The 26,122-nt window shown below is 36.7% G+C and overlaps 1 protein-coding gene across 6 annotated transcripts in view; it reads left to right on the top strand.

Moving 5' to 3' along the window:
• The window catches only part of ODF2L (outer dense fiber of sperm tails 2 like), a 169,725-nt gene that overhangs the window by 60,085 nt on the left and 83,518 nt on the right, over positions 1 to 26,122 (top strand). For 3 of the 6 annotated variants that reach the window (XR_006712428.1, XR_006712430.1, XR_006712432.1), the window contains exons 15-18: positions 616 to 770; positions 5,992 to 6,086; positions 6,855 to 7,036; positions 7,182 to 7,299. The gene's annotated coding sequence lies outside the window, so the exon portion shown is untranslated. Of the gene's footprint in view, positions 1 to 615; positions 771 to 5,991; positions 6,087 to 6,854; positions 7,037 to 7,181; positions 8,894 to 26,122 lie in introns of those variants that run through there. The other 3 variants (XR_006712431.1, XR_006712429.1, XR_006712427.1) reach the window with 3 other exon arrangements.

Here is a 26,122-nt window from a genome sequence, read left to right as displayed (position 1 = left end):
CATCATCAAAACAATAACTAATATTTATTAAGTGTTTATTATGTGTTATGCACAAAACTGTTTATATGGTTTAACTCATTTAATAGATGAGAAAACTGAGCTTAAAGAGGCTCAATAGGGGCACCTGGGTGGCTCAGTCGGTTAAGCGTCCAACTTCAACTCAGGTCACGATCTCGCGGTCCGTGAGTTCCAGTCCCGTGTCGGGCTCTGGGCTGATGGCTCAGAGCCTGGAGCCTGCTTCAGATTCTGTGTCTCCCTCTCTCTCTGCCCCTCCCCCGTTCATGCTCTGTCTCTCTCTGTCTCAAAAATAAATAAACATTAAAAAAAATGTTTTAAAGAGGCTCAATAACTTGATCAAGGTTTTCCATGCTATTTCTAGTTTTTTCCGTCTTCTAATGCAGTAGTTTTCAGCATTAGTTGCATGTAAGAATTATCTACAGAGCTCTTAAAAATCAGTTTATCAGAATTTCTTAAAGGATTCCTAGCTGATTCTAATATATAGAATCATTATATAAGTGGGACCATTTAACACCTTGCTTCCCTAACTAGCTGATACAAACTAGATTTATACAAACCTGCAGTGCCTGTTTTTTTTTTTTTTTTTTCCTGATACAGCTTGGAAAAGGAATAATGGGGCTGAGATCTATGTTATTCTGAAGCTTGAGTATCTAGGAGTGGCCAGAGTTTAAATAGAAGCATTTGGAAAATTTCAGGTCAGCCCAAAGTCAAATCATGACAGGAGCATAGCACATTGAGAAACCATCTCACTGGTAAGTAAATGATTTTTACATTGACTCCCCAAATCAATAAGATCAGCCTTGTAGTACCAACCAATAATACTTACAAACGTCAGTATTTTTTAAGGAAATGTTCTCTGTGATTTAGAAAATTATTTGGATGCCCTATTCGTATTTTCTACAAACTTCCTCATCCCCCTTGACCACAGAGGCAGAAAGGGTGGCTTAAAAGCCATTAGCAATCTTTCATTCTTGCCTTTTTCTGCATAATGGCTTGAAAGCTAGGATACTCAACTTTCTAAGAGACTACCCACTGGAGGTGACCATGTGACCGAATTCTAGCTGGTAGTGTGTAAGTCATTGTATGAAACTTTGAAACTGCTCTTTTAAAGGGATAAATTAAGGTCCCCTGACCCTGATGGGAGATGAGGCATGAGGCAGTATAGCAGCCATCTCATGACCATGTGGAGAAAAGCCACATGCCAGGCATGGGGGAGCAGAAAGATAGGACTGACCCTGGTTTGTCAATGATCTGGAGCTGCAGTCCTTGACAGCCTTACATAAGACACTTTATTACCTAAAAGAGTTAGCTCTCTTAATTACTTAAGCCACTTTCAGTTGTTGTGCTTACAGCTAAAGTTAGTATCCTAACTAATAATTGCCAAAACATGGATGTAATAATGCATTTTTTTGTCATTTTATTTGAAAAACCATAGGCAACCAAAAGTTTATGAAAGCAAAGTAATGTTCAGTCAGTTGAGTTAAATCCATTAGGGAATCTACACAGGATCTTCTAAGTCAGATGTTTCTTTTTTGTTTTTTTAAATCAGCCATGTATGGTGATGTCTCCATACCCTAGTTTTCATTCTTATCTCAAATTAACTGGCAAGTTGTAACTAAAAATATATAATGTTACATTAATTAAACAAGGTGGCAATTAGAGGTGGTTCTAATACCTTAGCAGCCTAGTGTACACAAAGTAAAACGAAAGACTTTAAATGCCTCCCGGGTTAAGAAGTCAAAACCTGAAGACAACCAATCACAACCAACCAACTAGGCTTTTCCAAATAAAGCAAATGCTTCACCTATAGCCAGTCAGGTAATTTCCTTGCTTTCTTCTACCTCTTCACTATAAAAGTCTCGCAGGTAGCTCCTGTCAGTGGAGCACTCCAATTCACTTCCTGTTTGGTGCTACCCAATTAGAAACAATATTTGCTCAAATAAGTTCTTAAAATATTTAATATACCTCAGTTTATGTTTTAACAATACCCAATACAACTAAATACAACTCCTATTTCTTTCTCTTTAATAGTAAAACATTACAAAACCTAACAGTTAGTAGTTACCAGCTTTCTTTTCTTAGATTCAATTGTAATGCAAAAATCTGGAAACAGAATCAATTTGATGTCTGATAACATAAAACTGGCAGGTAACTTAGGGCTTTACACGTCTTATCATGAGAAACATTGATCAAACTCACAATGGCATTGTTAGAAAAATGTGCGATTTTGTTGGAGCTCCTGACTGCCTTTTTTTTTTTAACTTTTCATATTCTTCCTTCGTGAGTGTTCCACTCAGTCCTCAGATAGTCTGTTTGTTCATGCTTCAGACTACTAATATGGTAAAGTCTCTTATTTCTTGTGACTGAAGAATAATTTAAACAGAATATTTAGATTAAATGTAGGATATTTAGTTTAAAATAGTGAGTTTTTAGATAGAAAAATACTATGATTGACCTATATGATGTTTAGACAGTATAGTACAATGTACTTAACTCTAAAATTTTTCTGTACATACAATCTTTAAAAAAAAAATAATAATTCAGAGTGCATACTCTTTCCTGCCCAACAGAGCTTACTTTTTGAGGGGAAAAAAAATTGAGGGTGGGATGGGGGAGAAGGAAAGATGCATATAAATCATTCTACTATTTTTTTTTTTAGTTTTATTGAGCTACAATTAGCAAATAGAATTGTAAGGTATTTAAAGTGTACTGCATGATTTGATATACGAATACATTGTGAAAGGAGTCCTCCTGTCTAGGTAACACATCCATCACCTCACATATTTATCTTTTTTTGTGTGCATGAGAATATTTAAGTTCTATTCTCTTAGCACATTTCAGTTATATAATACAATGTTATCAACTATAATCACCATTTAATATGTTAGATGCTCAGATGTTACTGATCTCACACCTGAAAGTTTGAGAAAATTTTCTTTAATAGTTGTTATGTCAACAATTTCAGCCTTTTCATAGGAAGAAAGAATTTACTTCTCAAAACTGAGTAAATTGTTATGGAAAACTCATTTTGAGTAGTGCAAGTAACCCATCCTTTTCTATATGGATTGTCCTTATTCTCTTTATTAGTAATGGAGAGACACAACCATTACAGTTTTCTCAAAAGAGATGAATAAGCTGTGGGAGGTGTTTTGGAATGAACATGTCATTTCATCAGAAGAGCTTTATAGAACACATTGCACTGATGTCTTACACCAGTGGAATTTTCTGTCAGAATCTATAATCCCATTCGGTCTAGGTTGACGATATCAATGCTGCCTGAAAGGATTGTTCATAGGATTTCACTCCACCCAATACAGAAATGTTTTCCTTGATAATGGAGCTATGGAATTTCTTTGGTGTCATCTCATGGTGTGAGGTTTACATACATAGTAAGCCATTTGTCACAAAGTTCATTGATGAAGAGATAAATTCTCATGTGTTATTTTTAATTTTTGAGTGTATATTACTGCCATTCTAAGACTTTAGGTATTCCAAGGTCTCAGGAAAATAGACACAAGGCACTTTGTTGTACTGAACACATTTTGGTCAGCAGGGAAGGAGCCAGGAGCAGTAATCTACAGAAAGAGCCTGACTTGGGAGTGCACACACAGGACCAGGACAAGGTCCAAGAGGAGTAAGAGTCAGCCTTAATTCTAGCAAAGTTTGGACATGAGTATTCAATCAGATGAGTGGGACACAGCTGTGAAGTAGACAGAATAGAAGAAGGAGATGCTAGCTCTCCAGCTTTTTTCCATTTCCGTTATAAGCTTATATGCATCCAGCTCCTCCTTCCTTCCATCACTCCAGTCACACTGGAATTGCTGACCCTCCCCTGTCTGACCCTAAATCCTCTGCTGTGCCCTAAATCACAGCCCCTCAGTGTACATTCAGAACCGGCTCAGAAAAGCATCTCTCCTTTCTTCTATGTTTTAAACTTCTCATTTTCTACAGCACTTACACATATTTAAGGTTTCTCAACCCCACATCTTGGTTCTCTTTACCACCCATTCTCCCCTTTCTAAGGCAGGGCTTCTTTAAGCAGTTCTGAATGTTTGTCTCTACTTCTGTACCTCCCATTCTCTCCTCAACCCACTAAGCCTAACTTCTGCCCCCATAGCTCCATTTTGCAACTGTTCAAGTCACTCCAGATTCACCAGCCACCTCCTCATGCAACGTGCCAGCCAACTGATCAGCTCCTGCTCCCTGTCAGCCTCATCTCCTGCACTTGCCCCCACACTCCTGATCATCCATCCCCACCAGCCTCCTCGCCAATCTTCGAGTCCCCCAAACCCTTGCCCACTTCCAGGCTTTTGCACTTGTTCTCCCCGTAGCCCGGGATTCTCTCCCTGGCTGGGTCATTAGCATCCCTCAGGTCTTGGCTCAGATATCCATTCTCAGAGAGGCTTTCCCCAGAACACGCATGGGCTGTGACCTTGGAAACACCATTTAACCCCTCCGTGGTTCAGTTTCTCATCTATAATTGAGGAAATAACTGCACCTATCTCCTAGGATTGCTGTAAGGATTAAATGATATTATAGACATGTAATATTTAGAACAAGACTTGATATACAGCAGTAATTTAAGATTAATTATAAGTAACTGTTTACTATTATAGGTAACATCTTCATGTTATCTCCCTCTTCCTCCCCTTTGTCACACTTCTGAGCTATGATTACATTATTTGTTTGCTTATTGTGTTAGCATGGTAGGATGCAAGGTCCAAAAGGACAAAAGATTCATCTGCCTTGTTGGTTTGTCTACTCTTTACAACTTGCTTGAAAGTGGAGCGTGGTAAGGCTCAATACATTTGGCACTTCAACCTCTCTCTTACCTTGTGCTACATTTGTCATTGTCGATCATGCTATTCTTCCTGAAACCCTTTTGTGGTTTGTTTTGTTTTGTTTTTGCCTCCTTGTCTTCCTCTGCTCATACCTTTAAATTCCAGGATGTGTCTGAGAGGGTACAGGACAGAACAGGGGCATGGAAATGGGTGGATGAGATCTGGGGAGATGCTGCTGCCCCACACAATGAGCTGGGTTCACAGCTCTGGCAAGAGGAGGGAAGAATGGGTGGAGCTGCTGGCCATAACTGAAGAGGGAAACCTAAACTGAGCCGGCATGGGATGGAGGCAGGAGTGAAGGGCTTGGGCTTGCTGTTAAGGCTCTTAATTGATTCAGCATATATCAAGCACCCCTAGGTGTCCAACTGAGCTAGGTGTTAGATTTTTTAAAATATAAACGAAGATCTCAGATATATAGCTGCATAAACGAATTCTTGTAATTTACTATAGAAGTGCTTTGTAAATGTGTGCGCAAGATACAATGTTGGTAGTGAGGAGGGGGTGATCATTGCTGGGAGAGCTGCAAGATTCAAGAGGAGCAGAAATATGAAATGGGCCTTAAATTTATCACATCAACTAGGGAGAGAAATTCTAAGCTGAGGAAATGGTACATACAAAAATACAGAAAGATTTCTCATCAATATTTAATATGGAGGATGGAGCTGACATGAAGACCCACCTCCTACAAAACATATGGAAATTTTTAGTATTCCTGTGATTGTTATAAAGGTGATGTGACTTTTTGAGGATAAAGTTGTATATGCATTTTAAATTCATTTTATTTTGGAGTAAATCCCTCCTCTAATTCAGGGCTTGCTGTGAGAGATGGCTACGAGGCAGTCTTGAGGCTTCTGAATACTGAATTCCAACTTTTATGACAGTTCCAGTTTTAGAAGGGAGAAAGGATAGATGGATGGATGAGTTGACTGGATTGGTAGATGGATAGATGGGAGGATAGGAGATGGATGCCAAGGAATCCAGTAGAGAATTGGGGTGGTGTTGCTTTGAGTGATGTACCCAGATGTAGGGGTGACAACATGGTAGCAATCCACATGTTCCTAAGCCTGTTCCTGTACACAAAATTTTATTTTATTATAATAACAGTAATTATTGAGTATCTACTCTGTATTAGATATTGTTCTAGGTTCTTTTTATAAATCATCTCTAACTACCCTGGAAGGATAGTATGAAGAACCTGAGACTTGGAGAATTAATTTACCACCCAAGGTAACACAGCAAGTAAATCTACTTAAATCTAAAGCCCATGTATCAGGAGGACAATTCCTACTTTTTTCTAAGCAAGGACACAATTTATGTCTATTTGCCACTTTCAAACTTAATCACTGCTCTGCCTCGACAACCTCTCCAACTCATGCTATAAAGAGCAGTGAAGAATGACACAGCCGTTTCATTTTTGTGATGTTTCTCCTTTAGTATAACTGGTTCTTCTAGCACTGAATGACATTTGCAACATAAAATGCTTTCTTCTGTGTCTAAACATGCCCCCACCACAGTCAATTTATTCCTGGAATGTTCCTATTTCATGCCTCTCCAGACAGAATTATAATACTGTATCCGTTGTGCTTTCTGTTGTTTGCAACTGAACCCTTCTGGTTGGGCTATGGGAATTATTGCCAGCTATTAGATGCTTTACAGAATTATGGGAAAAGCTCTAAGAACAGACTCTGTACTGAGCTTCTAGGAACAGTTCCTACTAGTTTCCAAAAATCACACAGCTTCTGCATGGCTAAGAACCTCACAGTCTTTTCCTGACATGTTTTCAGGAAACTGATGACGAGAAACCTTTGCTACTAACCAAAGGCATGAGAAAGCCTCCCACCCTTTCTCTCCACTCAGGAGCTGCTTCATGAGCATGTAACTTATGCAGTTGTTCAAGATCCCACACTGAGAAAGATACCATTCTTGGGACTTCAACACTCTGAGGTTGCCATCTTGAAATTCCTACTGTATTTTCAAATTTGTGTTTTCGTTTAGGACAGTGAGTGGATTTGGCACTGGGAGCTTGGAACCTCTCAGCTCCTTCCTCCTGCCACCTCCCTGTGACAAGTTCTTGGCCAGTCTGTACTTCATCCCCTGGCACCGCAAGCCTCCATGGTCCAGCTACGTTAGCCTCCCGGGCGTGGCAGTGAGAACGCGGAAGACGGAGATTGGTTCTGGTCAGGCGCATGCGCCCTGGGGCATCTGTGGGAAGAGCGGGCCTCGAAGTTCTAGGAAGTCCTCCTGTCAAGCTGATGACAGCACCAAACTTTAGGTGACACGGTGGGGGGCGAGTCTCTTACCTGCCTCTGTCCTGGTGCTTAGGACGTCTGGCCGTGGAAGTGACAGCACTGACAGGTGGCCCATCCTCTGGACTGGGGTGGCAGGCCTTGGGAAAGAGAGATGCCTGACTGGACTCCGGGAGGTTTCGGTCCTGCAGCAGGTGAGAAAGGAAACCCAGCAGCCAGTGTGCAGAATTGTGGGCAGGGCCCCTGCGCGCGGGAGAGGAGTGTCTGCACTCATAACCTGAGTGCCCCCGCCATTCTGGGAGTGTGACATTAAATGACAAAGAAGGAAAAAAAAAATCCACCCTGACAAGTTGTGGGAAAGACCACAGAAAGAAGGAAATTTTTTTTCCTGCCTTTTGTGAAAGGCCCACGCATTTTCATTTACAGCAAGGAGGTTGGAATGGATAGTGAGAAAGACAGCCTGCTTTCTCTGCCACGATTACCTACATCGTGACTCTGGCAAGAGTTGTACCCCGTTTGTACACTAGACTCCATGGAGCAGGGCTGGATCTGGCTCAACACTCTTTTATCCCCAGTTCAGGATACAGGAACCTGTCACATAGTAAGATCCCAATATTTGCAGAATTAAATTGTTAATCATCCATTTTTTATATGTTCAGGTTATTAACCTGTATATCTAACGGTGTATTTTCTCCCGCCACAGTTTATATTAACTGGAGATCTTCACTAATGGTAACAAATTCATATTCAAATACAGTGGGTTAGTTGGAAAAAATAGGTATATGAATTATACTCAGTGATTTCATGTACTGGGCAGAGCTAATACAAATATGGTACCATATGTCCATTGTGCTTAGTGAATTAAATCACTTATTATGCCATTATGAAAACATTAATAATGTTTACCCAGCCACAGAAACCACCAATATGAAATTAAATTCCTACTAGTCTTCATCTTTTGAATTTCACAAACTGGAATTAATTTCAAAGGGAACATGCCTGGCTGAAGTGTATTAAGAGTGGGGAAAAATCACTGAAAATTCTATGGAAAAATTAGTTTGATTTAAAACAGGAATGCTCTGAGCAGAATCAGACTTTTCATATACTTCTCACCATCTCCAAAATGGAAAGTAAGAGTATTTCTACCAAAAGGTTTTAATTAAAAAGGATTTTGGCATGTGTGTGTGTATAAAAATATCTCTTAATTACAAAGATATAAAGTTAAAGCTTTTACCTGAGATTTAATTAATAGTCTCAATTGTGTAGCTATGGATTAAATGATGGTGAGGATGGCTGGGAAATTGTCGGATGATCAGATCATCCAGAGCAATTCAGGAAGCAAAACTATACCTCCCAGAACTTATCGGGCTCTCCAAGAAGTGGTAGGGGCAGAGGGCTTACTCCAAAGATTCTTTAAATTTATAGGATCAAAGAGGTTGTTGGAATCTCTGGCCTTAGATGTTTTGTTCAGGGGCTGCATCATGGAAATCTGGCCTGACAGCCTGACAGGTCCTGAATTAGATCTAGTTATAACTCAGAGCATATGAGTTACTTAATGGGAATCAATGAGGCAATTGTGTGAGTATCTGGTTGTGATAGCCTACAGGCACAGTCTGGCCCTTGGGCCTAAATAGGAAATAAGGGAATTCTGGTTCATTCAGGAAAGGTGGAACAGAGAATGTTGACTTTAATTATCCTGATAATTTTGTCTTTCATATCAGTTTGACTACAGGATTTATCCTAATCTATTGTGCCTCCAAATTAAATAGTTACATTGACAAAGTGTAACTATGATACAACTATAATTTATAACCGCAATAAATGTTATCTACCCAGGTAATCCAGGGTAATCTTCCTATCTCAAACCCTTAATTTAATTATATGTGTAAAGTCCTTTTTGACCCTATAAAGTGACATTCATAGGTTCCAAGGGATTAGGACTTATGTATCTGGGGGGGGGGGGTGGTGGGTGGCATTAGTCAGCCTAACATGCACTCTATTTGAAAATGTGCTGAGACTCAAACCTATTTACTACCTACTACTCCTGAACAGAATATCTAAGGATGGAGATTCCAATGACCTTTCTGACTACCAATAAACCTAGATTTCTGATGAAGTTTATTTTAAGACAGTTGTTTGGGGGAATATCTGACAAGATAATTTCTGTTTTTAAGTATCCAGACTAATTTAGATAGTTTTCAAAGATCCTGAGGGTTAGACTTGAATTAAATTTTATTGTGGTCATTTTTTTTTATATGTTATTGAACTTCCTAAGTTATTATGTGTTTCTGCATGTTTTTGATCAGCCATGTGGAAGCTATAAGACATTGATTCTGGGAATGTTTCAACACTGTTTGATTTTTAACATCTTGGGACTGATGGGTTACGTTTTGAATCAGATTAGGGCTGAATTAATATATTTTTTAATGAGTTTACACCTAACAGATCATTTGAGACATTTTAAATGACTTTAAACATAGTTACTGGATTATTATTGTTGAAGCTTAAATGAAATGGATTGTTTCGGAATCCAAACTTTATTTTTTTAACTATCTTTTTAATGTTTATTGTTTGTTTTTGAGAGAGGGAGAGAAAGAGAGAGAGGGAGAGAGAGAGAATATGAGTGGCGGAGGGGCAGAAAGACAGGGGGACAAAGAATTTGAAGCAGGCTTCAGGCTCTGAGCTGTTAGCACAGAGCCCAACACAGGGCTCAAACTCACGAACACGGGGCTCAAACTCATGAACTGTTAGATCATAACCTGAGCTGAAGTTGGATGCTTAACCATCTGAGCCACCCAGGTGCCCCAGTATCCAAAGTTTAAATACAGGGCTATCCCATCTTTTCTTGCTTCATGGGACATTCTGAATACTGTGTATCTCATTATACAATTTTCTTTGTCTTTTTCTTTTGCCGTTGTTGAATATTTTGGTGAATTGGAAAATGTAGCTTTCAGAACCACCTCATAAACTTTCTTGGACTTGAAATGTTTTCTGCTTCTATTTTAAATGTTAGCTGTAACACTTGTGAGTGTACTTGGAACTTGTAGTTCTGGTTATTTTAGTGGCAACATGCCTATAATCTGCTTAGCACTTCTACTGAGCACAGACTCTGCCAACCACAATGCAAAGCAGAAGGGTGAATATAAGGGTATCTGAAATTTGGTCTGCCTTCTCCAGACCATAATCTCTGGACTGGAACCTGGACCTTAGTCTTTAGTATCTATTATAATCTCTAGCACATAGTCAGCTCACGGTAAATGTCTGTGTTTTGTTTGGTTAAAAAAAAAAGTTTAATTGAGGTGTAATTGACAGATAACATATTAGTTACAAGTGTACAATATAATGATTCGATATTCGTATATATATAACAAAAATGATCCATCCCCACAAAAAGTCCAGTTACCATCTATCCCTATACACCATTCCAAAAATTTTTTTTTTCTTGTGGTGAGAACTTTTGAGATTTGCCATCTTAGCAACTTTCAGATATGAAATACAGTATTATTAACTACAGCCACTGCTGTACATTATATCCCCATTACTTATTTATTTTATGACTGCAAGTTTGTGGCTTTCGACCCCTTCACCCATTTTGTGCCCATCTCCATAAATATCTGTTCAACAAGGAAACTTTTTTATTTAAGTAGATGTTGAATGGATAAACTGTATAGAGATTGAGCTACTTAAGACATCAGATAACTAAGATAGAATGCTTCTATCTTCAAGTCACTTCAAAGTGATGTACTGGAAGTGTGAACAGGGTGTATTGGGACCCACCAATTCAGCCAAGGAGAGTCAGAGAAGGCTTTGTAGAGAAGGCGTGATGTGAATGAGGTTCTGGAGGAAATGAGTCCAGTTCACCAAATAATCGCTTCTATGAATTTACTTGTTTCTTTTCACTAATTTAGTTTTGATGGGCTAGTTTTCATTTTGTCTCCATAGCAGCATTTGAAGGAATGTTGAGTTTGTCTCTGCCCTAGCTCCTTGCTGCTTACACTAGAAGGAACAGGGATGGAATGACTACTTGGGAAGAGACAGGAAGCAGTCAGCACACAGCACAGCCCTACCAGAAGGAAGGAGGTTACACAGGTGAGGCCAAATGGGGCAAAATGTGTGGGGGAACAGAGGAGGAAGCTGGATGCATCTTCTAATTTATAAGAAGAATGCATTTATAAAATTACAATTGAGAATATATTCTTTATGAATGTATACTCCATGAATTTTTCCTGTTTCTTGTACTGACATCTTGCTTCTCGTTGAGAAACAATGTGCGCCGACCCTTCTTTTCATCTATCCCCAGTAGAAATCCCTTTTCTCTGCCCCAGCTTTTTCCAACTGCAGCAGCAGGAATCTTTGTAGAGACAAATTAAACATTCCTTAAAATGCTGTTATGAAAACAAAATGAAAACTGGTCAACTGAAAGTTTACATAAATGTTTAAAAGCTGTTAAAACTGTCCCATTGAATGTGAATTGTTGTAAGCTTTGTAAAGAGTTCAAAGGAATAAGAAAATTTCACAATTTGGCCTGGTGGAAAGTTGGGCTTTCTGCAGTTGATTTTTTGGCAAATTGACCCAGAACCAATCTCGAAGAATTAACACACATTTACCTAGCAAAAATGAGAAAGAGCATTCCAGGTACAGAGACAAGAACCAGAAAAATGTTTGGCAGGAACAGGTACGTGTATTTATTCACCAAATACTTTACAGCACAGCACTTGGCTTTGTGAAGTGAATAGTCCTACCCTCATGAAGCTTATGTTGTTTCTTTTGTACAAATGTCTGTCAAATTATTGGTTTTAAAATACACACACACACACACACACACACACACACACACACTCACTCCAGAGAGAAACCTTTTAGCTGTTGGATAGAAGTTGTGACAGTTAAGGAGACAGTAGACACAGAACATAGAATGATCATAATTGAAATGAAACATACCAAGCTTTTGTGTGAAGAAGCTAGAAAAGATCCAAGAAAGTGAACAAAGTTACAATAGGAGAATAAAAAGCAGAAATTAATGAATAAGATAGTAGTAAAGTAAGAATTAATAAGTAACATCAAGAGCCAATTTTATAAAAGTTGGTAAAACAGATAAATGGCATGTTCTGATGAAGAAAAAAACCATAACAGATACAAATGTAAATATTATGAACGAGAAGGATATATAACCATAGATAGAGATTAAAAATGTAATTAAAATTACCATCTACAACTTTGTCTGTAAAAAAAAATCTAGATAGAATGAATTGTTTAAGCTAACCAAAATCAACATAAGAAAAGGTAAAAAATATGAACAAACCAACAACCATAGAAGAAATTTAAAATGTTTTAAAATATACTTTCTTAGAGACACCAGAGTTAGTTTTTACTGGTGAATTATATAGGTAATCAAAAACATCAAACTGTGTAACCCAATTTCAGATATGATAATGAAAACATTCAAAATAAACTATTGAAATATATCAAACCAGAAGCATTTATGCAAAATATTAGTTTATAATAATAAACTGTGATTTAGTAAGGCTTTCCCTCTGCAGCTCAAAAATGATTCAGAGTAGGAAATTCATTAATACAGTAAACTAGGGGCACCTGGGTGGCTTGGTCGGTTAAGCGTCCAACTTCGGCTCAGGTCATGATCTCACGGTCCGTGAGTTCGAGCCCCACGTCGGGCTCTGTGCTGACAGCTCAGAGCCTGGAGCCTGTTTCAGATTCTGTGTCTCCCTCTCTCTCTGCCTCTCCCCTGTTCATGCTCTGTCTCTCTCTGTCTCAAAAATAAATAAACGTTTAAAAAAATTTAGAAAAATACAGTAAACTATAATAATTGGATGAAGGAGAAAAAAACTTAGTGCTTATTTCTATAGACATGAAAAGATAAAATTTCTCATTGCTTCCTGATAAAAACTCATGACAAACTTATAATAAAGAAAAATTGCTAAAAAGAATTTGTAAAGATATGATAAAATATACATATAAAAAATCATAAATATATCACATAAATATGATAAAATTAAGATATAACAAAAATAATTTTTCACAAATCAACAGCAACTACAAAAACAAAAATCATGCCTACTACTAAAATGTAGCAGCATTCTCGTGAAATTGAGGAATAAGACAAGGGAACAGTTATTAAGGCTGTTCAGAATATTTCATTTCTTTTCCTTCCAGGTATCTGATTGAATTGCACTATTCTCAACCCCTTTGACATTATATTTGATGTGGCTCATTTTAGCCAATGGGTTGCTGCCACAGGTCATGTGGCTTCTTCAAGGTCAGACTAATTATTTCCATCTGGAAACCTCTGCTTCTCCCTGCTGTGGTGATTATGGAAACATATGTTCAAATGGAACGTGGGTCCCTGAGTGACCATGATGAGCAGAGTGCCCATTAATCTGTGTTGAACATGTAAATGATGGAGAAATTAACCTTTGTTGTGTCAAGGCACTGAGGCACTGAAGTTGTCTGTTTTACTGCAGCACATTTAGCCCACTCTGACTGACATAGGAACCTATGACTCCTAAGCTCTATATTCTCATTAGTACTATTTCTATTTTTTACCTTAATTAGAAAAAATTGTGAATTGCATTTTTTTCTTGTGTGAGATATAGTAATTTTTTTCTTTTTTTTTTATTAATTTTTTTTAACGTTTTATTTATTTTTGAGACAGGGAGAGACAGAGCATGAACAGGGGAGGGTCAGAGAGAGGGAGACACAGAATCTGAAACAGGCTCCAGGCTCTGAGCTGTCAGCACAGAGCCCAACACGGGGCTCGAACTCACGGACCACGAGATCATGACCTGAGCCGAAGTCGGCCGCTTAACCGACTGAGCCACCCAGGCACCCCTATAGTAATTTTTTTCTTAATGCAGAGCCAGGTGTCCAGCAATAATTATTAAATTAATTTGTGTCATCTTTATCATACAGTAAAATCCCATAGATGTGGTTGTTTTGTTTTTGAGCTCTCCTCTGTTCTGCTCTTCCATTTTTATGTATGCCAGAACCATATTGATTGTGATTATGAAGGTGGCTTTGGAATTAGACTTTCTAGCCTAGAATTCCATTTATGTTATTTACTAGCTGTTAATTTTAGACAAATATATCTTTTTCTAGGCCCCAGTTTCCTCCTCTAAGTATTGTATATTAAAAATATTATCTACTTCATAGGGTTTGAGAGAGAATGAAGTGAGATAAGGTATGTAAAACACTTAGCACAGTGTCTGGTACACAGTAAGCCTTATGCTTCTTGGAGAATATTTTAGCACTCTAACCAAAATTTGAAACAGCTTCCTAATTTAAAACTTTTTCTTTTCACTCATTTTTAGTTATTGATGAAGATCTGGCAAATAGGCTATTATTTATGAGCCAACGCAGTCTGGCGGCCATGACAAATCAGAGTTCGTAGTTCCTGAATGACACAACAAAAGAAAAATAAGTGAATTAGAATAGCTAACTTTTTATTAAAAAGTTTTAATCAATGACATAATTGTCTAAAAATTGCATTGCCTGTATTATCTTGTGTTTACAAAACAATGGTAAAAAAAAAAAAAGAAAGAAAAAAGATTGTGAGGAACTTTGACTTCTGACCAAGTTGGAGTAACAGGGATCATATTGTTCTCCCTACCAGTAAAACCAAAAAAAAAAAGGACAAAATATAGGGAAGAGTAGTTTTCAAAATACTGGACATCAGGCAACAAAAGATAGTGATCTCTGAAAGACAGGAAACAAGATGAGCTCTATGATTACCCCCTGCTTACCACCTTGGAGAGTTTCCATGCCATAGTGCTGGGAGGAGGAACACGAGCTAGCAGTGGACTCTGTGAGGTGAAGAGGTGAAGCTGAGATCCAGGAAACTAAGATGGCTAGAGTTCACAGGAAAGTACTGGAAAGGAAAGAGCTGCACAGAGAGAAGAGGACAGAGATCTGCAAAGGGTTCTCCTTAATCATCTGAGTACTGATTAGCACTTACCTGTGAGGACACTACCTGAAGAAATGCCTAAATATGTTAGAGGCAGCAGTGCCCAATGCTCGAAGAGAATAGTATCCCCTCCTACCAGCCAGACGGGAAAATCCCATGATTGACAGGACATTGGGTTTGGTGCACAGAAGGATCTTGCCTTAGTGGTAGAATATAAGTAACTCTAGACTAAATGTTGCTTTGGGCCAGTCCAATAAAGTGTGAAAGGATAAAACTGTTCCCGAGTGACTTAACTGCATCCCAGGACACAGCTCTAGAATATTTACAGGAGTACAAAAATATCAGCACCCAACAAGACAAAACTCACAATATCTGCTAGTCATTAAAAATTACAAGTCATGCAAAGAAGCAGGAAAATACGAACCATACTAGGAAAACAAATCAATTAGTTGAAACTGACTCTAAAGATTTAATACAATCTCAGTCATAATCCCAGCAGGTCTTTTGTTGATACTGATAAACCTTTAAAATTCATATTGAAATGCCAAGGACATAAAGTAGTCACGACAACTTTGAAAAGATTGGAATTGAAGAACTAACATTACTTGATTTCAAGGTTAATAAAATGTTACTGTAATCAAGACAGCATGGCACTCATGTAAAGATAGAGAAATAGATCACTGGAACAAAATAGAATCCAGAAGTAGACCCACAAATTTATGGACAACTGGTTTACGATAGTCTTTTAAACAAATGGTGAGGGGGGAAAAAGAACTTCATCTATACTTTACACCATTTACAAAAAAATCACTCAAAATGGGTCATAGATCTACGTGAAAAACCCAGCACCATAGAACTTCTAGAAAGAAACAGGAGAGAAAATCTTTGCTGCCTTGAATTAAACAAAGATTTCTTAAGATATGTCACCGAGAGCAAGATTTATAAAAGAAAAAAAAAATGACATACTGGACTCTGTCAAATTTAAAAACTTATGTTCCTAAAAGAAAGAAAGAAAATGCAAATCACAGAAAAAATACTTGCAAATCATATCCGGTGTATCATAGATCTGATATATTTGGATAAATTTGTAGCTGACATAGATAATGAACTTTCAAACCTCAATAATAAGAAAGCAGATGACCTAACTAAAAATGGGCAAAAGAGTTGGTCAGACACTTCACCAAAGAAGATAACATGAATGAAAAATAAGTCCATGACAAGATACACATCATTAGTCATTAGGAACATGCACTTTAAACCACAATGAGCTAGCAATACATGTTATTAGAATCACTAATATTAAAAAGACTGACCTTACCAATATGAAGGAACTGGGATTCCCATGTCCTGCTGGTGAGCATGTAATATGGTATAAGTACCTTGAAAAACAGTTTCTCAGTTTATTAAAAATACTTTTACTTTTCACTTAAAACTAACTAAACTTATACTTACCATATGACCCATCATTTCACTCCTAGGTATTTACTCAAGAGAAATGGGAGTATATGTCTGTATGTATTAATTTGCTGGGGCTACCATAACAAAATACCACAGACTAGGTAGTTTAAACAACAAATCTATTTTCTCACAATTTTGGAGGCTAGAAATCCAAAATTAAGGTACCAGCATGCTTGGTTTTCTCTGAGGCCTCTCTGGCCACCTTCTTGTGTCCTCACATGGTCTTTTCTCTGTGCATGTCCCTCCCTGGTGTCTCTCTGTATCCTAATCTCCTTTTCTTACGGGGACATGAGCCACATTGGATTAGGGCCTGCCCTAATGGCCCATTTTTAACTTAACCATTTCTATAAAAGCTCATGTCTCCAAATATGATGCTATAGTCTGAAGTAATGGGGGTTAGGACTTCAACATATGAATTTTAGGGGAACACAATTTAGCCCTAACTCTATGCAAACACTTGTATGTACATAAAAGTTCACAGCAACTTTATTAGTAATAGCTTAAAAACAACCCAAACAACCCAAAAGTTTATGAACAGATGAATAGATAAACAAACTATGGTATAGCTATGTAGTATACTACTATTCGGCAATAAAAAGGAATGAATTATTGATATATGCTACAGCATGGATGAATCTCAGTTATGCAAAATGGGGAGAAATAGCCCTCCGCCCAAAAGAATACGTATTACATGATTACATTCATTTAAAATTCTAGAAAATGCAAACCACTCTGTAAGGGCATAAAGGAGATCAGTAGTTTCCTGGGGTTCTGAGTTTTAGGATCACACACAGGGACTAAGGAATTTTGGGGGTGATGGACATACTCCTCACCTTTATTGTGATAATGGTTTCATGGGTGTGTATATCATCGAATCTTGCAAGTGTGCACTTTAAATATATGTCATTTATTATATGTCAATTATACCTCAATACAACTGTTTTTAAAAAGATTGAATCTAAAAACATAGTGAAGCCACTCTCTTAGAGGTCAGATTTTGGTAATCCTCAAGTCTCTGGTGCATAGATACATACCCAGAACATTTTTGAAAAGCATACTGGAGTGGCTTTGACAAGGCTGAAGCAGTGTGGCTTACTCAGATACTTAAGTTCTTTACTTTCTGGGTGAACTTAGAAACCTTCATTCAGAGCCTCTTGGTTTTACTTAAGACACCACTTCAATGAAGCTTGAAAAATTATGAAAAATACATTTGGAAAGAGGAGGCGGTGCACACATATTTGATGGAGTCCCAGTGAAAAGTGGCTGCCAATACAATAGAAAGAGAAAAGAACTTTGAAAACTAGTTAGAATCTGACTCTCTGAAGCATGAAATAATGGTGAGCATTCATTAAGGTAATGGAAGCCAGTACTTTTCTGTTTCATAAGGAAGGTGAGAATGTAGAAAGATTTCTGGCAAAACTAAGATGAAAAATGTTCTAAATACCAAAGAGACAATTTTAAGTTCTGTGAAAATATATGAAGGTGCCATACCACGCTGAGTCACAATGAAGTACTTTTGAAGAAAGTTGTAAAAATTACAGAAAATACTGAATTTGAACTAAATAAAACATTGTAAAGAATGTGCAAGGGTATCCTGGCATTAAAAGTAAAATAGACAGGTTCACTCTAGTCTTTTTCCTTTACAAATTTTCATGTTTCTTTGGTTTCCTAAAGTACTTTTGGTGTTTAAGTTGACAGAAAGGAAAGAACAAGTCTTCATGTTTATGGCTCCAAGTTCTGGTTTCCAGTCAATTCACATATGGCTCAGAATGTTAATAATTGAAAGTTGATCTGTTTTGACTGCTTGCCCACTTTATGACTTAAACTCATTCTTTGTCCATAAATCGTGTCCTTTCAGGGACGGTTTTGGAATTAGGCTTAGAATTGTGGCAGGATGACTCTTCTGTTGCTGAAAATTACATCCACGGTTTAAAGCATTTTATTATGCTAAACGTATAAGGAAAAATTTTGAAAGATCACATTTTTGGGAACCGTTAAAGAGGAAATGGGCCATTCAGTGATATTGCTGAGAGCAAATGAAAGCACCAAACACCCCAACAGACTGAAACAAAAGTTTGTTTACAGGAGACATTAATGCCAGGAGCTGTGTAGATGGATACATTACATCCAGAGCCCACCCTGGCATGGCCCAGAGAGACAGGACTCAGTTGAGCTCTATGAGTAGCTCCTGTGCTCATTTCGTACAGTTCAACAAGTCAGCGTGGAACACAGGGAAATGGACGATACTGGTGGGGGTTCTGCTTAGGGTGCTCTCACCAGTGGGATTTTCTTTGGAATATATCTGTCGTGAGTTGAACATTTTTTTTCTGGCTACGTTGCTCCTGACAGTGTGTAATCCAAGATTATTTCCTTGGCCTTCCAAAAAATTCCATAAGGTACCTAATGAACTATATAGTAAGTCCTTTTTTTCTTTAACTACATAGAATGGATTTTGTTCTCTGCAAAATAGATCCTGCAACTAAGAACCCCATGAGTTAAATATTGCCATTATTAGGGAAACAGCCATTTTAAAAAAGTGACTCCAAGTACAGTGTTTTAAATATTTTAGAAGCTTCTTTCTGTCTCATATCATAGCTCAAGATGGGTAATTGTGCTACGCCCTACAAAGTCATCTAGGGACCCAGGCTGGTGGGGTGACTCTGCCATCTGCACCACTGGCTTTTCTCACTGGTTCCAAGGTGTTTGCTCCAGCTGCCTTCACCTGCACTGTGCCATATCCGCGTTCCAGGCCGTAGGAAGGAAAAAGCAACTCCATTTTGAAGGACACGAAGCAAAAATTGTTGCTAAAACCTAATAGCTACAACCAAGACTTGGAGCTTCACCAAGTTTCAAGGGAAGCTGGAAAATGTCATCTCTAACTGTAGTGGCCATTAGCCTCACCCAAACATGATGGATATGGAGAGTTCTCTTAGTAAAAGAAGAGTAGAATGGATGTGGAGAAAATTCCAGGATTCCTTTTGAGAGCATATCAAGCTTTGAAACTTCAAAGGTCCCTGCAAACAGGGTATCACTCTAACCCTTTCTCCCAAAGCAAGGTTACCTGAATGAAGCAGCATAGCAGGGAGAATGTCAGAAAGCATCTTGCTCAGCCCTTCCATCTAAGTAGCAGTGAGACAGGAAGATGTTAGTAATTATTTTGACACTCTGAATAAAATAGAAATAAAACATCTAGATTTTAAAACATAACTCTTTCATTTAATGTGGAGAGCACCTGCTATGTGTCAACACTATAAAATACAGAAGTAAACAAGACAGTCCTGTTTGCTGCCCTTGTCATGTTTACATTCCTAGGATGGAAAACATACACTGAACAATTTATTATGAGTTGATTATTAATTATGATAAGTGTTTTAAGGCAGTACAGGGGATATATAAGTGTGTGTGTAAATACAAATAGAAATAGAAAACACAGGCATTTGGCCTAGGTTGTAGAGTTCAGGGATGCATTTTCTTTTTAAAGAGGTATTTATTTACAAAAAAAATATGGACACATTTATTGGTAAAATAAATATATCTCTGCTAGTTGGAAAATTGTTTATAGACCTTCCTATAAGGTTTTTTGGTTATAATTAAATTAGGACTTTTGTCATTTAAAAGTAATAATGACACTATGTACTAACTTTACTTTTTGAATAAGTACTTACCTGGTTTAACATGAGGAAGTATAAAAATGTATACAGCCAAAATTTTCCTCACATCCTTGATCTTAGCCACATGTAGATCCCTAATGGTTGACAAGTTTTGTTGGTTTCTTAGTTATACTTCATAAGAATTTGTATTCATATACAAGTCAATGCAAATATATTTCTTCTCTTTTTAAAGTACAGGTTAACAACATACTTTGCACATTTTAGTGCTCCCTGCTCTTTTCACTTATTATAGCTTGGACGTCTTTTGATATAATATGTTGATGTGAAATATCTTTTTTTAAAACTCAAAATCATCATATTCCATTTTATAGATATATTATTAATGCATTTAGCCAGTCCCCTATTGGTGAGCATATAGATATTGCCAATATGTTGCTTTAGTGCTTCAATGAATACTTTTAAGATGTCATTTTATTCTTATGTGTAGGATAAATTTCTAACCCATTTGGGATTTATCTTGGGTTATGATGTAAAGTATAGATCAAGTTATATTTTTTCTCCACATGGCTTCCTGGTCGTTCCCAGATAATTCATTGATAGTACTTCCTTTTGTCAGTGATTTGAGATATCACGTTATTAAAACTAAAGCTCCATATGTATTTAGGTCTGTTTCTGACTGTATATTCTGTTGCATTTGTCTTTTTGCCTACTTGTGTGTCAGCAGTATACTTTATTAATTACTCAGGCCTTATCTGACAAAAGCAAACCCTCTCCACCGTTAGTACTCTCCTTTTGCGAGATTTCCTGACTTTGTGTTGATATCTTCATATAGATTTTAAAATCAATAAATTTTAAACTCTAGTTCTGAAAAAAAAAACTTGAATTTTACTTTTATTGAAATTACGCTAAATTTAACAATTAACTTAGGGAGGATCAACGTCTTTATGATAGTGAGTCTTCCTATCCAAAATGCTTTTCCATTTGTTCAAGACTTCCTTTTTTCTTTCAAAGAATACTTTAATATTCTTTTTCTTTAGATTATAAGGTCTTGAACATTACTTTTAGACATTTTACCTATAAATGGGGGTCTTTTCTTCCATTATATTTTCAATTAATATTTATTGTTTATATGAAAATTTTTGTATATTAATTTTGCACCTTCTAATTTACTGAGTTTTTTGTTTGTAGTAGTGTTTCAGTTGACTTCCTTAGGTCTTCTAAGTATGTTACCATATGATATGCATATAGTGATAACTTTGCTTTTTAATTTTCCCATCTCTAATTTCTTTCTCTTCCATAATTGCACTGGCTAGTACTTCTGGTACGATGTTACATAATAGCGGTGATAGGACCAGTCTTGACTTGTTCCTGAGTAGGTATGCTCTTGTGTTTTCCCCTGAAATGTAATAATGATTGGGGGCTAGAATAAAAATTTTCTAATATTTAAAGAATTATCCATTGATAAATATGTTCTTAAGAATTTCATGAAGAATGGGTCTTGAGTTTGGTCAAATATCTTTTTAATGTATATGAAGATAACATGATTCTTATGCCTACTAATTGAGAGATAATATCTATAGATTAATAAATTTTCTAATACTGAACCTCCTTTGCAGACTTGTAATAAATTCTACTTGGAAAAGATGCATTGTTTTTAAATGTGCTGCTGGACTTATTTAGAAATTTTCTTCAATATTCATACATGAGATTAGAGATAGTTTTCTTTTTTATGGGCTTTATTAGATTTTATCATCAGTGTTTTGCTTGCTTCAAAAACAGAAACTGAAATTCTTTCTCTATACTCTAAAACATTTTAAATAGCATTGGAAATATCTGTTTTTTGAAAGCTTTATGGAATTCCCCTGAGAGATTATTTCTACCTGGTGTTTTAGCTAGGGAAAATGGGCAGGAGGCAGCAGTAGCTCTTTGATGAATTTCTCTGTTTCTTCTATGGAAATTGTGCTGTTAATGTGCTGTTTTATTTTATATCTTTTGTAGGGTCAGTTTTGATATTTTTGTTCTGAGAAAATAGTTCAATTTACTAAGATTTGGTCTTTTTTTTTTTTTTCACTTTTGTGGTAATTTCTCCCTCAATACTGACTTTATTAGCATAATTTTTCATTTCTTTTCTTGACTAAATTAGCCAGTAGTTTATCTGCTTAGTTGACTTTTTTCAAAGCACCAGGTTTCAGTTTTTGTTTTCTAACTTGTTTTTTTTTTAATTTAAAAAATTTTTATTTTATTTTTTAGTTTTAATTCCAGTATAGTTAACCTATAGTGTTATATTTGTTTCAGGTGTAATGTATAGGGATTCAGCAATTCTGTACTCACTCAGTGCTCATAATATGAAGGGTACTCTTAATCACCTTCACCTATTGCAACCATCACCCCATCCACGTCCACTCTGGTAATCATCAGTTTGTTGTCAATAGTTAAGAGTCTCTTTATTGGTTTTGTCCCTCTTTGTCTTTGTTCATTTATTTTGTTTCTTAAATTCCACATATGAGTGAAATCATATGGTATTTGTCTTTCTCTGACTGACTCATTTCAGTTAGCACTATACTCTCTAGCTCCATCCATGTTGTTGCAAGTGACAAAACTTCATTCTTTTCTATGGCTGAGTAATATTCCATTGCATATATATACCACATCTTCTTTATCTGATAGATACTTGGGCTGCTTCCATAATTTGGCTATTGTAAATAATGCTGCAGTGAACATAGGGGTGCATGTGTCTTTTCACATTAGTGTTTTCCTATTCTTTGGGTAAATTCAGTAGTGGAATTACTGGATCATATGGTAATTCTATTTTTAATTTTTTGAGAAACCTCCATACTGTTGTCCACAGTGGCTGTACCAGTTTGCATTCCCACCAATAGTGCATGAAAGTTTATTTTCTTCCACATCCTTGTCAACACTGTTGTTTCTTGTGTTATTGATTTTAGCCATTCTGACAGGTATGAGGTGATATCTCATTGTGGTTTTGATTTGCATTTCCCTGATGATGAGTGATGTTGAACATCTTTCATGTGTCTGTTGACCATGTATATGTCTTCTTTGGAGAAATGTCTGTTCATGTCTTCTGCCCATTTTTAATTGGAGTATTATTATTTTTGCTCTTGAGTTGTATAAGTTCTTTATATATTTTAGAGACGTGGCCTTTATTGATATGTCATTTGCAAATATCTTCTCGCATTCAGTAGGTTACCTTACAGTTTTTTTTTTAATTTAAATTTTATTTTTTTTTAATTTACATCCAAATTAGTTAGCATATAGTGCAACAATGATTTCAGGAGTAGATTCCTTAGTTCCCCTTACCCATTTAGCACATCCTCCCTCCCACAACCCCTCCAGTAAACTTCAGTTTGTTCTCCATATTTATGAGTCTCTTCTGTTTTATCCCCCTCCCTGTTTTTATATTATTTTTTTCCCTTCCCTTATGTTCATCTGTTTTGTGGCTTAAAGTCCTCATATGAGTGAAGTCATATGATTTTTTTCTTTCTGTGACTAATTTCACTTAGGATAATACCCTCCAGTTCCATCCACGTAGTTGCAAATGGTAGGCTTTCATTCTTTTTGATTGCCGAGTAATACTCCATTGTATATATACACCACATCTTCTTTATCCATTCATCCATTGATGGACATTTGGGCTCTTTCCATACTTTGTCTACTGTTGATAGTGCTGCTATAAACATGGGGGGTGCATGTGTCCCTTTGAAACAGCACACCTGTATCCCTTGGATAAATGCCTAGTAGTGCCATGCTGGGTCATAGGGTAGTTCTATTTTTAGTTTTTTGAGGAACCTCCATACTGTTTTCCAGAGTGGCTGCACCAGCTTGCATTCCCATCAACAGTGCAAAAGAGATCCTTTTTTTCCACATCCTGGCCAACATCTGTTGTTGCCTGAGTTGTTAATGTTAGCCATTCTGACAGGTGTAAGGTGGTATCTCATTGTGGTTTTGATTTGTATTTCCCTGATGATGAGTGATGTTGAGCATTTTTCCATGTGTCGGTTGGCCATCTGGATGTCTTCTTTGGGGAAGTGTCTATTCATGTCTTTTGCCCATTTCTTCACTGGATTATTTGTTTTTGGGGTGTTGAGTTTGAGACGTTCTTTATAGATTTTGGATACTAACCCTTTATCTGATATGTCATTTGCAAATATCTTCTCCCATTCTGTCGGTTGCCTTTTAGTTTTTCTGATTGTTTCCTTCGCTGTGCAGAAGCTTTTTATTTTGATACAGTCCCAGTAGTTCATTTTTGCTTTTGTTTCCCTTGCCTCTGGAGATGTGTTGAGTAAGAAATTGCTGCGGCCAAGATCAAAGAGGTTTTTGCCCTCTTTCTTCTCGAGGATTTTGATGTCTTCCTGTCTTACATTTAGGTCTTTCATCCATTTTGAGTTTATTTTTGTGTATGGTGTAAGAAAGTGGTCCAGGTTCATTCTTCTGCATGTCGCTGTCCAGTTTTCCCAGCACCATTTGCTGAAGAGGTTACCTTTTAGTTTTATTGATTGTTTCCTTTGCTGTGCAGAAGCTTTTTATTTTGATGTAGTCCCAATAGTTTATATTTGCTTTTGTTTCCCTTGATTCAGAAGACATATGTAGGAAGATGTTTCTGTAGCCTGTGCTATTTTCTCGGATTTTCATGGTTTCGGGTCTCCCATTTATGTCCTTAATTCATTTTGAGTTTACTTTTGTGTATGGTATAAGAAAGTGGTCCAGTTTCATTCTTTGCATATAGTTGTCCAGTTTTCTCAACACCATTTGTTGAAGATACTTTCTTTTTCACACTGCATATTCTTACTTCCTTTGTCAAAGATTAATTTACCATATAATTTATGATAATAATTAAAAGACTATATAATAATAACAGCTCTGGGTTTTCTATTTGGATCTATTGATCCATGTGTCTTCTATTTTTGTGCCAGTACCATCCTGTTTTGATTACCACAGCTCTGTAGTGTATCTTTAAATCTGGGATTATGATATCTGCAGTTTTGTTTTTCTTTTTCAAGATTGCTTTGGCTATCCAAGGTATTTTGTGATTCCACACACATTTTAGGATTATTTTTTCTATTTCCGTGAAAAATGCAGTTGGTATTTTGATAAGTATTGCATTAAATCTATAGATTGATTTGGGTAGTATGGAAATTTTAGTAATATTTGTTCTTCCAGTCCATGAGCATGGAATATCTTTCATTTGTTTGTGCTGTCTTCAGTTTTTCTCATCCATGTTTTTATAATTTTCATAATACAGGTCTTTTACTTCCTTGGTTACATTTATTCCTAGGAATTTTATTATTTTTTTGTGCAATTATAAATTGAATTTTTTTCTTAATTTCTTTTTCTGCTACTTCATTATTAGTGTATAGAAATGCAATGGATATTGTATATTGATTTTGTATCTTGCAACCTTACGGAATTCAATTATCAATTCTAGTAGTTTTTTTGGTGGAGTCTTTCAGGTTTACTGTATAGTATCATGTCATCTGCAAATAGTGACAGTTGTATTTCTTCATTACCAAAGTGGATGCCTTTTCTTTCTTTTTGTTGTCTGATTGCCGTGGCTAGGACTTCTGGTACTGTGTTGATTGAAAGTGGTGAGAGTGGAGATCCTTGTCTTGTTCCTGATTTTAGGGGAAGAGTTCTCAGGTTTTCACCATTGAGTATGATGTTAACTGTGGGGTTTTCATATATGGCCTCTGTTATGTTGAGGTATATTCCCTCTAAACCTACTTTGTTAATGAATGAATGAAACTACTTTTTATCGTGAATGGATATTGTACTTTGTCAAATCCTTTTTCTGCATCTATTGAAATGATCATATGGTTTTTATCTTTTTCTTATTGATGTGATGTATCATGTTGATTGACTTGTGAATATTGAACCACCCTTGCAGCCCAGGAATAAATCTCATTTGATTGTGTTCAATGACTTTTTAAATATACTATTGGATTGGATTTGCTAATACTTTGCAAATATGTTCAATAGATATTGGCCTATAGTTCTCTTTTGCTGTCATGTTTT

The sequence above is a fragment of the Leopardus geoffroyi genome, chromosome C1 (assembly GCF_018350155.1).
Source record: "Leopardus geoffroyi isolate Oge1 chromosome C1, O.geoffroyi_Oge1_pat1.0, whole genome shotgun sequence".
In the NCBI taxonomy this organism is placed as follows: domain Eukaryota; kingdom Metazoa; phylum Chordata; class Mammalia; order Carnivora; family Felidae; genus Leopardus; species Leopardus geoffroyi.
Note: the sequence above shows the minus strand (reverse complement) of the source record. Positions and strands in the feature narration are given on the sequence as shown.